General features: G+C 32.5%; 1 protein-coding gene across 1 annotated transcript in view; it reads right to left on the reverse strand.

Annotated features, from left to right (window-relative positions):
• Positions 1–2559: 2559 nt before the first annotated feature.
• The window catches only part of LOC124778758 (RNA-binding protein Musashi homolog Rbp6), a 1305122-nt gene continuing 1295191 nt past the window's right edge, over positions 2560–12490 (reverse strand). Inside the window, exon 14 of the mRNA XM_047253666.1 lies at positions 2560–11696. The gene's annotated coding sequence lies outside the window, so the exon portion shown is untranslated. The remainder of the gene's footprint in view (positions 11697–12490) is intronic.

Consider the following 12490-nt stretch of genomic DNA (forward strand, 5'->3'; position numbering starts at 1 on the left):
TACTGTGTCCAGATATTTGGTTGCCAACTTTAGTGATATTGTGTCAGACATTGTTGAGGGATACTGATAGACTGTCTTTACCAAAATTATCGAGTGGTCTATGTTACTTCATTTTTCTCTTTCCCAGGTCTCATGATCTGTTTCTTGATCTTAACTGTAGTAGAGTGTCGTTAACTAACAGCAAGTGTATTTGGGAAACTGTCTGATATAGGTTTTGAGACTAGTTAATGATAATCTTATTACATCATGAACTTGTTCATCATAGATGATATCAATGGACTTTCCTCTATGGGGATGTGGTAATAGATCAATGGGCTACCTAATAAACGGAACAATTTTATTTTATTTCTGTAACAGTTGGAACTAAGCATTGTAGCACGTGATACTAGACTGTCAGAAACACTTATAATTAACTCCAATGCATAATGTTTTATCGGGATCCACACAGTTGGCATAGGATAGATGGAATCTTGTAAGTGAAAGGTAGATGTGTGTATATATACATGACATATATTTATGTGGCATTATTAGTCACTAAAGCTCCCTGAGAGTGAAAAACTCACAGATGTACACCTAGCTTAGTACATTAATTGATAGGGAGCACCAGAATGGCATGTACTGTACGAACCAATCGTTAAACATAGTTGTCAACTACTATCGAAGGTTTTCTTACATTGTGTGTGTGTGTGTGTGTGTGTGTGTGTGTGTGTGTGTGTGTGTGTGCATGTAATATAATGTATAACTAGTATGAATTTTTCATAGAACTGTTTCTGTAACTATCTAATATCTGCAGCAGTTGAATAATGTTTCTGACAAATTAATTATGTAGTATGCATTGTGTAATAAGGGACGCACAGAAGTAATTGTCATAAAATTATCTTCAATAATCTACCAGATATAGTGTTTATTATACATTTGTTACAACAATATGATCGAGTATTGCTACCTGAAATTCAATAGTTAATTCATGTGTTAGCACTCATGATTGTTTAAGCTTTAAGGTAAACACAACAGTAAGTGGATGAAACTGCCCATCTAGCTGGTGAGTCAATTTGGCATGATGTAACCAAGCAGATGTAGCAACAGTTTTAATTGAAGGGAAATAATTGCTGCTTCATTTGCTATTGTTAATGCTGCCTTTATTTCACCTCATTACTCCAGCACTTATAAAAACTTATAGTATATGTTCTCTGTCTGTTTCCTCAGTAGGTTGCTATATTGGAGCTGAAACAAGTTTCATCATATGCCTGTGAATCAATTTCCCAAGGGCTTCTTTTTTTTCTTTCTTTGTGAAGATCAATATTTTTGTTTCTGTGTGGTTCAGTGACGTACCTTCTTCTGTGTTTTATCAGATTATTACATCATTGATGTCTGTGTTGTATATCAAGTGCACTGAGTGCATAAAATAAACCTCATTCACAGTTCATATTTTCCATTCACTGTTCTCTCTGCCCTACTGCGCATAAAATGGTTCTGCAGCAGTGAAAAATCTCTCGAATGCTTTCTGGGTACTCCCTTTTTAAGAAAACCTTGGCAAAGTGTATAAGTATTACTCCTTGCTATCTTTCCTTCTTAATCAGGTACACAGCTCTTGAGTATGTAATTGGAATTCAGTAATGAGTGAAGCATTTTTAATTAAGTAGAATAGAGATGTGTGTGTAACCGCAAAATGTTAAATCCTCTACCATTCTCTTTCTCTTTTCTGTTTGATAATAGCTTATAGCTTTGTTGGTTAACATGAGAGACTTTATGGCATGCACAAAAAATATATAGCTCCACATTTTTATTAGAAAACAGTGTTGCAATATACGTTGTGTGAAGGTATTCATCTTAATACCTTTATACATCTGACGGAATCATTTAAGGTAGCTCAGATAAGTAACTAACAATACTTTCATTTTCTTGTGTTGAATTCATTATAGATGTGAATTACCTGATGGCCTTATTTTGGCATCATTATTCCTTGCATCTGAAATCCATACAGTACATTTGCTGGTATGGTACACATTCATAGCAAGGTCATCCAGAAACATAGTAACTTGAGCCTAATGCAATAAGATTTCCAGTAAGTGTCTGTGTTTTATACTGTTCAAAATAACGTTTAGACAGAATAAGTTAATCTAATTTTTAGTATAACAATATTTGTTCACAGTTTTTGTATTTTACATGCTATAAATTCCGCCTGTCTGTTATTCAAAGGGGTAAAATCTACTCAAAGACACCACAGCTATTTTACTGATACACAACATAAACAGAATACACCAATGCCACATTGTTTAATATGTCAAAAGGGAGTATGTAGAATCTAATAAAAGAAAATTCAACTGTTTTCCTAGACTGAAACTGCACAAGTGCAGATAATTAAAGGGCAAATAGCAACTCATAATACAATTTTCCATCTCTCGCTCTTTTCTTCTTCTTTCACGCAACCTTTTACACAAGTAACAATATCAAATACATAAGTCGCAGTGTAGTCATATGTGAGTAAAAGAGTAACTGTTAAGAGGAGCAAGGAATTATAGGACATCAACAAGGATTTGAAAAATGAAGAATACAATGTTTGTTTGAACAATGTCCATATTATAATTGTTATTCCCACATACACACGGCACGTTGTGAACCTTGTCTTATCTTTACATAATATTAATATATGTACATGGTACAATCTGTATACAGCATCATACACTTACACCACTTTACCTTATTATAATAATAATAATTATAATAATATAGTAGCAGGAAATGCCACACATTTCTGCCAAGAGAATATACACGTAACACTTTCTTCTATATGGTCACTTCTGGACTGTTGGATTATAACACAGTAAAGTTTTTGTTTTCTTTCCCCAGTCACTTCACAGAAATGAATTTATACATCTGCCAATCCCATCACCATGTTGTCTTCATCTGAAAACATGATCCATATTTAATAAATAACTTCCTCCTTTCACCTATTTCCGAAATCATAATCCTCAATACAGTTATTGCTTTTTTATTGCAAGAAGCCACATCTGGCTGTAAAAAAGTGGGCATAAAATCATCAGGCCGTACACTGAATTGAGATTTTCTTTTTCTACATTTATAGTTCGACCGAGACATCTACTTAAAACTGTACATGTGTAGTTTTTCTGACAGGTAAGGAGGTTTTTGGGTTCGTAGAAACAGGGGAATGAGAAGGAGGAGATGGAATATAAACTTGTGAATATAAAAGGTAAAGCCAGATATCATCGCGGAAAACTTTCTGCAATATAAAAACTAAATTGTTATCTGATAGAGAAGGGACTACGAATCTTATATACAAAATATCGTTACAGAATCTAAATATAACTTCTCAAGTTGGAACTGTTACTGTGGTCACTTGTTACATCAAACAATATTATAATTAGAAATAATACTGAAATATATTTGTATAAATAAAATGGTACACCTAAATGGATCATACGACTTCATAGTGATTTCTGATTTTTATGTTCAAAATAGAACACACTTCACTTTTAATAAAATTTTTCATTAACTTCTGTAATCAAAGAAAGTATGCCAAAACAGAACAAACTACACTTAAGTAGCATTTACAGAAGTCGCAGATTCGACTAGTAACGGAAGCCTCAAAAGGGGACTAGCTATCACCTCTTGTCTTTCTAACCAGGAACCTAACTGTCTTCATTACCATTGCTATGTCAAATTCTATGGAAATCTGTTACAAGATTGAAACAAAGCATCATAACCTTTAAAAATCACAGGCAAAGTTTCATAAAATTCTTCCTTAGAGCATTTAACTTTTTAAATATTTAATGACTTTCACATTTCAGTTCTCAAACCTACACCATAAAGAGAGTAAAGTATATCTAACTACGTCACGATATACGTCATGTTTATATAATCTATTAAGGAATTGACAAAACGATGACGTATACACGTTCCATATAACAAATAGTGACGAAAATAAATTTCAACAGCTTTTATTTATTTACTTTAGCGATTAACGTTTAAGGCCCACGATATTACATTTGAACTAAACTGAACAGTTCTCAGAGTAAATGCATATTGTCAAGATAATAAATATGGATCTAGCATATTTCTCATTTCTCTGGGCGAGGGTAAAGCTATAGAAGGGAACACATACGTCCTTAGCACACATCTACACCTTAAACTACTACCGCCCTCCCTACATATGGCGGTGTACCTATTTTGGTGTTAGCTTATCGATAAAAAATTCTGATGGCAAAGTACCTTCCTTAAAGCAATATTTAATCCTGTAGCTTTTCTCACCATGTAAGCGTGAACACTCTGTTTCCAATAATATGTTTCAGCTTGGAGGGAGATAAAACATATTTCTGTAAAATGTGTTTCTGAATTAATTTATATCAAGTTGTACTAAAATAGTTCCAACTCCTGGCAAGTCTTGCACAGCAGAGGCATGTGATGCTCAATAAAATTATACAGAATAAGCTAGCTTTCACTTAATTTGTTTTAAAATAGCTTTCGAAAAGATTTAAAATTTATTTTATAACAACACAAACGAATTTGATCTATTTCTATTATATCCCTTCTCAACTGTAGCTCGACTTCCATGGACGATTTTGCTGCTTCATTTAATAAAAATGACTATCATTTCATAAAAGCGGTTACAAAAGTTGTTGTCAAAAGGCAGGCAGACAAAGTGAATGGATTGTATTACATTTCTGGTATTGTTCCTTCTCAAAAAATTGCAAATCAAGGGAAGTGTTATTCAGTTAGTTTATCTGATGACTTTCTTACAAGGTCAATCAATAAAAAGAATTTGCAGAAGAACTGAAATGCAAACATGACCTGGTATTGCTCATGTTTCCCATCTACAGGCAAATCTTATAACACTTCAACAATAAATAAATACAGTCTAACATTAAGGGCTGCTACTTGTGCTGTAAAGGCAAACCAAACAATAACTTAAGTATTTTAATGACACACCTGATATGTAGAGATTTTCCTTCTGCCTCTCTAGGAAAAGGGATACCATGCCTAGGGCATACCTGAAAGTGTGGTATGGTTTACAATGAAATATAACAATTTTCAGAACTCCCTTAAATTTTAAACGTAGGAAGGCTAATCCCAGCAGTTTTCATTTCTTTTAGTTTATGATAATGGACATACATTAGTATTCATTTGATTTTTATTTCATATCTATTCTATAACAAGTGAGCATTTTTGTTGTGTGCTTCAGCACTATATTTAAATGATGATGTGGAGATGTAAACATAACAAATCTGCCTGTGAAAAATGAAAAAATGAAGGAGTGTGCAGCAACTCATCACTTAAAAAATCATTTCAGTTTGATAAACTGTTTCATAATAAATATTTTTGTTAAACAGAGAACTGAACATGTGTGATTTTAAAACTGATGTATGTCAGTAATAAATGATACAGAATTGTATGGTTATGGCTTCATGTGTTTCTGGCTTTCATAATGAACCAAAAGTCAATAACTACAGTATACTGGAAAGGTCATATGTACTGAATGTAGCATCAGATATGACACTACAGAGATTATAAATAAAGATATCAATCGCCACATAAATTTTAAATGTTGACACTGAATCGTCAGTTTTCTGGCTTGATTCATTGGAGGGGATAAAGTAATGGTAAAGAAGGATACAAGGGATGGGATTTGGAATACATGACCTTACAAAATATTTTAATACTACACATATAACTGCCTTTTTACCAACAGCACAATTTCTGTAGAGCTGTGAACTGTCCAAAATATTTTTGATAGTAAATCAAAGTATAACTCTGTACCTCTACAGCCAAATTTCAAATTTAAACTTTTTACATCAGTTTTTAATATTAAATTAAATCAGTGAGAAATGAAAAGAGCTGATTTCAGAAAATTCTACTAGCTTTCATATTCTTTACAATTCTGTTCTCTGTGTTATCAATGTTTCACTTGTTTGTGATGCACACATTAATTAAACAAAATTGTTTGGAAAAATGTTGTTGTAACCTAAATGTGGGTAGAAACTCTGTCATGAAGTCTTGTTATGTGCCTGCATACAGGCAAAACAGTTTCTAGCCTACTCAGTAGTACTAAATGTACTCGCAATCTAGCAGTCCTTGGTCACGAAGATAATCAATACTCCATCTACCAAAAACTATATGGGAGTGCAGAATGTCTGAAAGTGTACAAAATTTTGCTGTTACTACCAAGTACTTTCAATGATATTCTTTGGGTCATGGGTCCTTTCAGTTCATGCTAAGTCCAATTTAATTCCAAAATAGGAAATAAATATTTTCATATTTACAACCTAACAATAAGCCAAAAGTAGTACCCTCAATATTTTATCGAATTTTAATTTCTTAATGTGTTCATTGGCTTGGAGTATTGATACCTATGCAGTATCATGGATCAACAAATGTAATATTTCTATGTGCCACCATAACAGTGTGCTCTGTGTGTGTGTCTCTCTGTGTGTGTGTGAGTGTGTGTGTGTGTGTGTGTGTGTGTGTGTGTGTGTGTGTGTGTGTGTGTTTGTGTGTGTGTGTGTGTGTGTGTGTGTGTGTGTGTGTGTTTGTGTGTGTTTCAGTGTATAGTTAACCAATTACCCTTATTATGAATAAATGTGATAGAGTACCACAATTTGTAATACATATGATAATTTGGTTATTTTGTAATTATTCAAATTATTTGGATATATTTCTCTTTCTCTTTTGAAAATTTGTTTATACACTAAATTTCAATACAACAGCTTCAGTGAAGAAGCAGTGTTCTTATAACATAAATGACAATTACAACTATGTTTGTTCTATGTAATGCATGTATGACAACTGCACACACAAGTAACGCAAGCATACATACTTCACTTAATTGTTACATTCAGTTTGGTTATTACATTGTATTTTCATAACAAAGAGGTAACACTTCTATCCATTAATAACATACATTTTACATAATACCATAGTGTAAACAGTATATTAATCACAACAACATGTGATAAAAGGGATATATTAACATAATAGTTCAACTGCATGCCTACTACGGAAGACATGCCCAGCTGGGTCAAAGAGTGTATTGGTGTAGATGGATAATATGTGTGTGTTGATTATTGTGTGTGTGTGAAATTGTGTACAAAACAGTTCCAGCCAAATGATGAATGCTTTTGTACATAAAGCTTTGTTTCAGTATGCGTAATGTGAACACAGCAACATATAGTACATTTCTGTACATGTAGTTCATGCACTTAAGTTTCATTACAACTACATCTGTAATTTTCACATCATTTAACTGCAGAACGTGCTGACACAGATTGTATGTCCTGCTAGTAAGGTTTGTGGTGCACACCCCTCCCTCAAACTAAGATGAACTGTATCACTTATTAGTTACACATAAATCAAATAATCTGATTACAAAAAGTAATAGAATTCATGTATTACTCCACACAGGAATCAGGAGGAGAGACACAGTTGTCACTGTTACAAAGCTATGTGAATGCTGTCAACATCACCACACAAATGTCACAGACACAAAACTATCACATGTGTCATTTTTCACTTATTTTTGAACTAATGCACTATATCGGAAGCTCATAACAACCTGGCTGAGTACAGAAGGCTTAAGACAATTTTTTCAAACAGTGCGCTGTGATTTCCAGATAAAAGTACACATCAACAACAATACTGAGGCAGAAGCTAAGCATTAGCATTGCTGTGATAGAAGTACAAAGATTTTTCATACATGGGGTTTAAATAATTACCATATTATTATTGCTTTTCTGAATATCAGTCTGTAAGAATTAAGAACGCAGACATGCACACATCCACACTTTCTGAATGTAAAGTCCAGTTCTTTACAAGTGATCTGTATTGACATACACTCTTCTATTCAAAAACACTGAATGCTCTTAAAATTCATACATTATGATACAAAAATCTATCAAAAAGATAGATGGTGTATTAAGAAGCAGTCATCATTTGGCTTTATATTAAAAATGTTTTCTATATTATTATAACACATCTTCAATACCAACCTCAATAATATCTTTCAATCTCATCAAAGAAATATTCTCTTCACACAGACTTTTATTTTACATATTCAATTTTTATTTTATTAACAATTTCATGGTATCAAAATACAGGATTTATGTTAAAGAGTACTGCCACAGCACTGCAGCACTGTATTGCTTTGGAGATGTCTACTGATTAAAACACTGTTACTAATAAACTTCACTCTAGAAACAAGGAACATTAACTGTGTTCTTGTATAGACACAAAAATAAATTAGATGGAAACAGGTTGAATATTAACAGTCAGTACTCAGAAATAGCTCTTCCCAAAGACATTTAAAGGATTACTTGCACTCCAAGACTTTCTGCAACACAAAAATCAAATATGAGTGCTTTAGTAAACAAGTAAAAGAATAACAAAAGTTTCCTTCAACACTTGTCCCGTGATTATCTGTTATTCTTTACTTCCTGTTTCATGCATATTGTCCACTTTAAAATTGTTACAATGAGCTGAAATTAAGAGATGATATTTCACTTACACATAGCAGCAGAGTGTACCAGGAACAAAGTGCTACATTAAAATGATGATAAACAAGGACCACAAGACCACATAACAGTAAAAGATGAAATAAGTCTCCATCTTAACCAATGATGAACCATGATGAGACATATGTATAAACTAATGCAATTACTAATTATCTTAGGACACTTCATCATTTCATATATAATTCTCATATATATAATATATAGATATATCCCAATTTTTGCTACCGACACACATTTTTCTACATTACTTCATGATAACGCATTCACATTCTATATCACCTTTAACTACAGAGTGAAAGAAAATACTTGCAGTAGGCCGTAATGCCTTCAATAACAACATTTCTCTTTGTACTGACGATTCTTTGGCCACTGTGGTTTAAGTAGAGCCAAAAATGCAGTAGCCAACTAAGTGTTCTAGAATGCTCTGGAATAAAATGTTATTTTGACAACTTAAAGGCATAAACATTTAACATATATAGAATGCAAAGTCATGTTTTCCTTGTTCTGGTGCAGTTGTAATCAAAATAACAGCTTTCATTGTTGCAACATCATTTCAGTGTAAATTTAATTCAAAAAAAGGAAATTCTGATGAGTCTAATGTCATTGCTGTATCACAGGGGACTACTAAATTTTCCAATTTCAAAATAAAACTGGCATACCAGAACTTTAATAGAGGTATATTTAGAATAACTCAAATTCAAGAAATTTCTAAAACAAATCTACATACGGGATTAAAATATAAATAGTTATGATTCTTGCAACAATGAGACTTACAGTTTATAAGCCTCCAGTGTACATTAGTGGTCTCTAATCATGAGGCTTTTTAGTTAGTGTTTTACTCTCCTTGCTGTTCTAGGAATTAATGTTCACAAATTAATTTCTGCTGTTTACTAGCAAATTTCTGATAATAGGAGCCGATTACTTCTTATCGTTAACAAAAATCTTGAGTTGGGTATCATAATTGCATATTCATTTGAAATGTCTTTTGTTATGGAAATGTGACACACAGGAAGGAAACAGTGTTTCCTTATAAATCAACAACACACACCTCAATCTGCCATATACAGAAATTAAAAATGTTTTGTATACATGATATCTGCTCTTTTAATGTGCAACATCCATCGAAAGTTCACACCTTCAATCACATCTTCTGCCCATCATTTTTCAAAATGACAGTTAAAATTTGTTTTAGTGTGCTTACTATTTATTAACAAAGTCATTTTCTGCTTGACTGATTCACCACAAAGAAATTAATGACACTACATGCTTTAAGTGTTACAACACCTTCTCAAACACATTATTATGTCTTGTTTTCTTCCTCTGATCAGGAAAAGACATGGACTTCCATGTAAAATGTGATTTACTTTACCTAATTCTAAACAATTAAATAGCTACACACTAATTCGATATATCTAAGGGTAATATGAAGCTACACATTTTTCTAAACTATTTCTAATCCTTTGTTGTTGTTCATTATGTACAAACAGCATAATTTCATGTCCCTGCATATTTTGGTGATTTATCACCATCACAAGGATATACACTTAATGACATATTAAAACATCAATAATTATTTGTATATACAAATGCATAAAAGTTAAAAGAATTAAAATATAGATGTGTATATATATGTATATAAATGTAAAATATATAATATTGTTTAGCATGTCCTTAAGAAGGATGTGTTAAAGATCTGCCCTCACTTTCTTTAACTTCATAAATTTTATATTTCTCTTTACTGATTTCAAGTTCTGCACGCTATTGATCTTACATAAAAAATTTTGTGATAGAACATAAACTGAAAACTGTACTGAAAAGATTGGCTTTAGACCTAGTGCAATTGCTTGAAAATATTTGCAATGTGTATGTCCTGTGGTCATTTGCACTCTTGGTCCATTACATTTAATGTGACAATGTAATTCATTTCATTAGCAGTACCCTGTAAGCTATCAAGGACTGATCAAAGTGCAAATCTATTAACAAAATTTCTTTGTTCTATGGAGGAATGATGTAAAGAAAATGGCACTTTGTACAGTGATTAAACCAAACAAAATATGTGAAGCTACATGTTGTAAGGAAATGGAAAATTTGAGTGCCATATTCCTACAATAGTTACCACTATCCTCCAAAATTCAGCCATGTGGCAAAGGAAATCATGCAAGAAAATACCAGAACGTGAAAGACATATGAAGATCTTTCAGTGTTGCAGACTGGAGTAATTTATGTTCTGCATAAACAATGTTTTCCAGCAAACACAAAGTAGTATCCACAGTGTCCTCCAAGAGCATATATGTATAATACAATATGATTAATGTATATCATAATAATAATAATAACTGTAATAATAGTTCTTATCAATATATTTGTCTGTATTTATGTCTAGAATATAGATTAACATTTGCAATAAGTATAAGTATTTTGATTTTGTGACATACTCAATCACTCCACAGTGTCACAAAAATTTTCTCAATTAAATTTATAAATCATTAATCATTTCTTATAACAGTAGCAAGTATTTTTCCGCCAGAACTCCCACAGAACTAACTTATAATGTATCAAGAATCTGTACTTCAGATACAGAAGAGAGCAATTTTGTTTTAAAATACAGATTTTAATGCACTGGTCACACACTGATAATGAGAGATGAAATGACAAAACTAAATGTCAGTGTATGCTGATAGCTGATAATGAATTGGAAGCTCAAGAATGTGCATGTTCCATTTTTGTAAATCATCTAAATGTCCAAGAGTTCAGAGGCCAAAGATAACACAATAAGAGATCTTCTCTGGGAACCTGTAGGTCCTGAAATGTGAAACCAAAAATTACAATGAATGGTTTCAAATAATCACATTTTCATCAGAAAGTGAAACATTAAATTTTTAAGTGAATGAGCACGCAAAGGTTAGCTAATAGTATGTTTAAAGAATGTAAGAGCCTTCAGGCGGAAACAGAGTCTCTCTTTTTGATGCATATATATCGTGTGTGTGTGTATATATATATATGTATATATAATGTTGATGCCTCCAATGTGAAGGGCAGGTCAAATTTAATGTATATACTGAATTAGAGTCTGAACAGCATGTGCATTCACTGTTGGCCGTGCACTGCAGGAAACAGAAGAAGACGGCACTCGTTCACGTTGTGACAACCTGAGTTTCCACAGTGACCCAAAACCTGAAACACACAAGGAAGGAACAGTTTTGCAGATGTTACCAAATAAGTTCAACCATGAAATTTGTGATTTGTATTCCGTTAATGTAGATATTTCATTAAAAACTATATTTTGTTGCCAATATTCAGAGTATATACCATATAATATAGCAATTGTAAAAATTCTAGATTATGACAGCGATACACACGACAACGTTTATTCACTTTGAAATAGATCAGTACAAAATTCAAAAATTCATACATAATTTGAAAAACTAATGAGAGTAAATCTACAGTATCTTGTTCAGAATACTCAGGTTTTCAGATCATTTTATCCTGAGAATATATTCCACTCTGTAACATTACATTTTTAATACCTAAATATCGCTTGCTGAGAAAACCCAGGTTATTTCTATCACTGGTATCTGCTAGAAAGCTCTGTTGCAACTAAATTTTGACCAATGTTTTTCTAAAAGGGACTGAATGCCTACATAGATGTATCCCATTGATTGAAAGCAGCTTTTTCACTGAATATAATAGCATCACTCATTCACAGAGCTGACAATGAATTTCTTAGTAACATCTTATTTTGTGTCCTGTGAACAGGTGTTTGCAGTAATGAACACAATCTTAGAAAACCTTTAATGAGTCGCAACAGATGTCGATGAATGGACAAGAAAATACAGTGGTTCAGAGACCTAATAAAAACAGGATTTAAATATAAAGACGATACGTTCTTTTGGTGGGCAGCGATATATTTCTCATGTAAATTTGTAATGTATACCTTGCTGTGTAGCCTATATAAACCCCAACGGAGG

Source organism: Schistocerca piceifrons, chromosome 1 (assembly GCF_021461385.2).
Source record: "Schistocerca piceifrons isolate TAMUIC-IGC-003096 chromosome 1, iqSchPice1.1, whole genome shotgun sequence".
Classification (NCBI taxonomy): Eukaryota; Metazoa; Arthropoda; class Insecta; order Orthoptera; family Acrididae; genus Schistocerca; species Schistocerca piceifrons.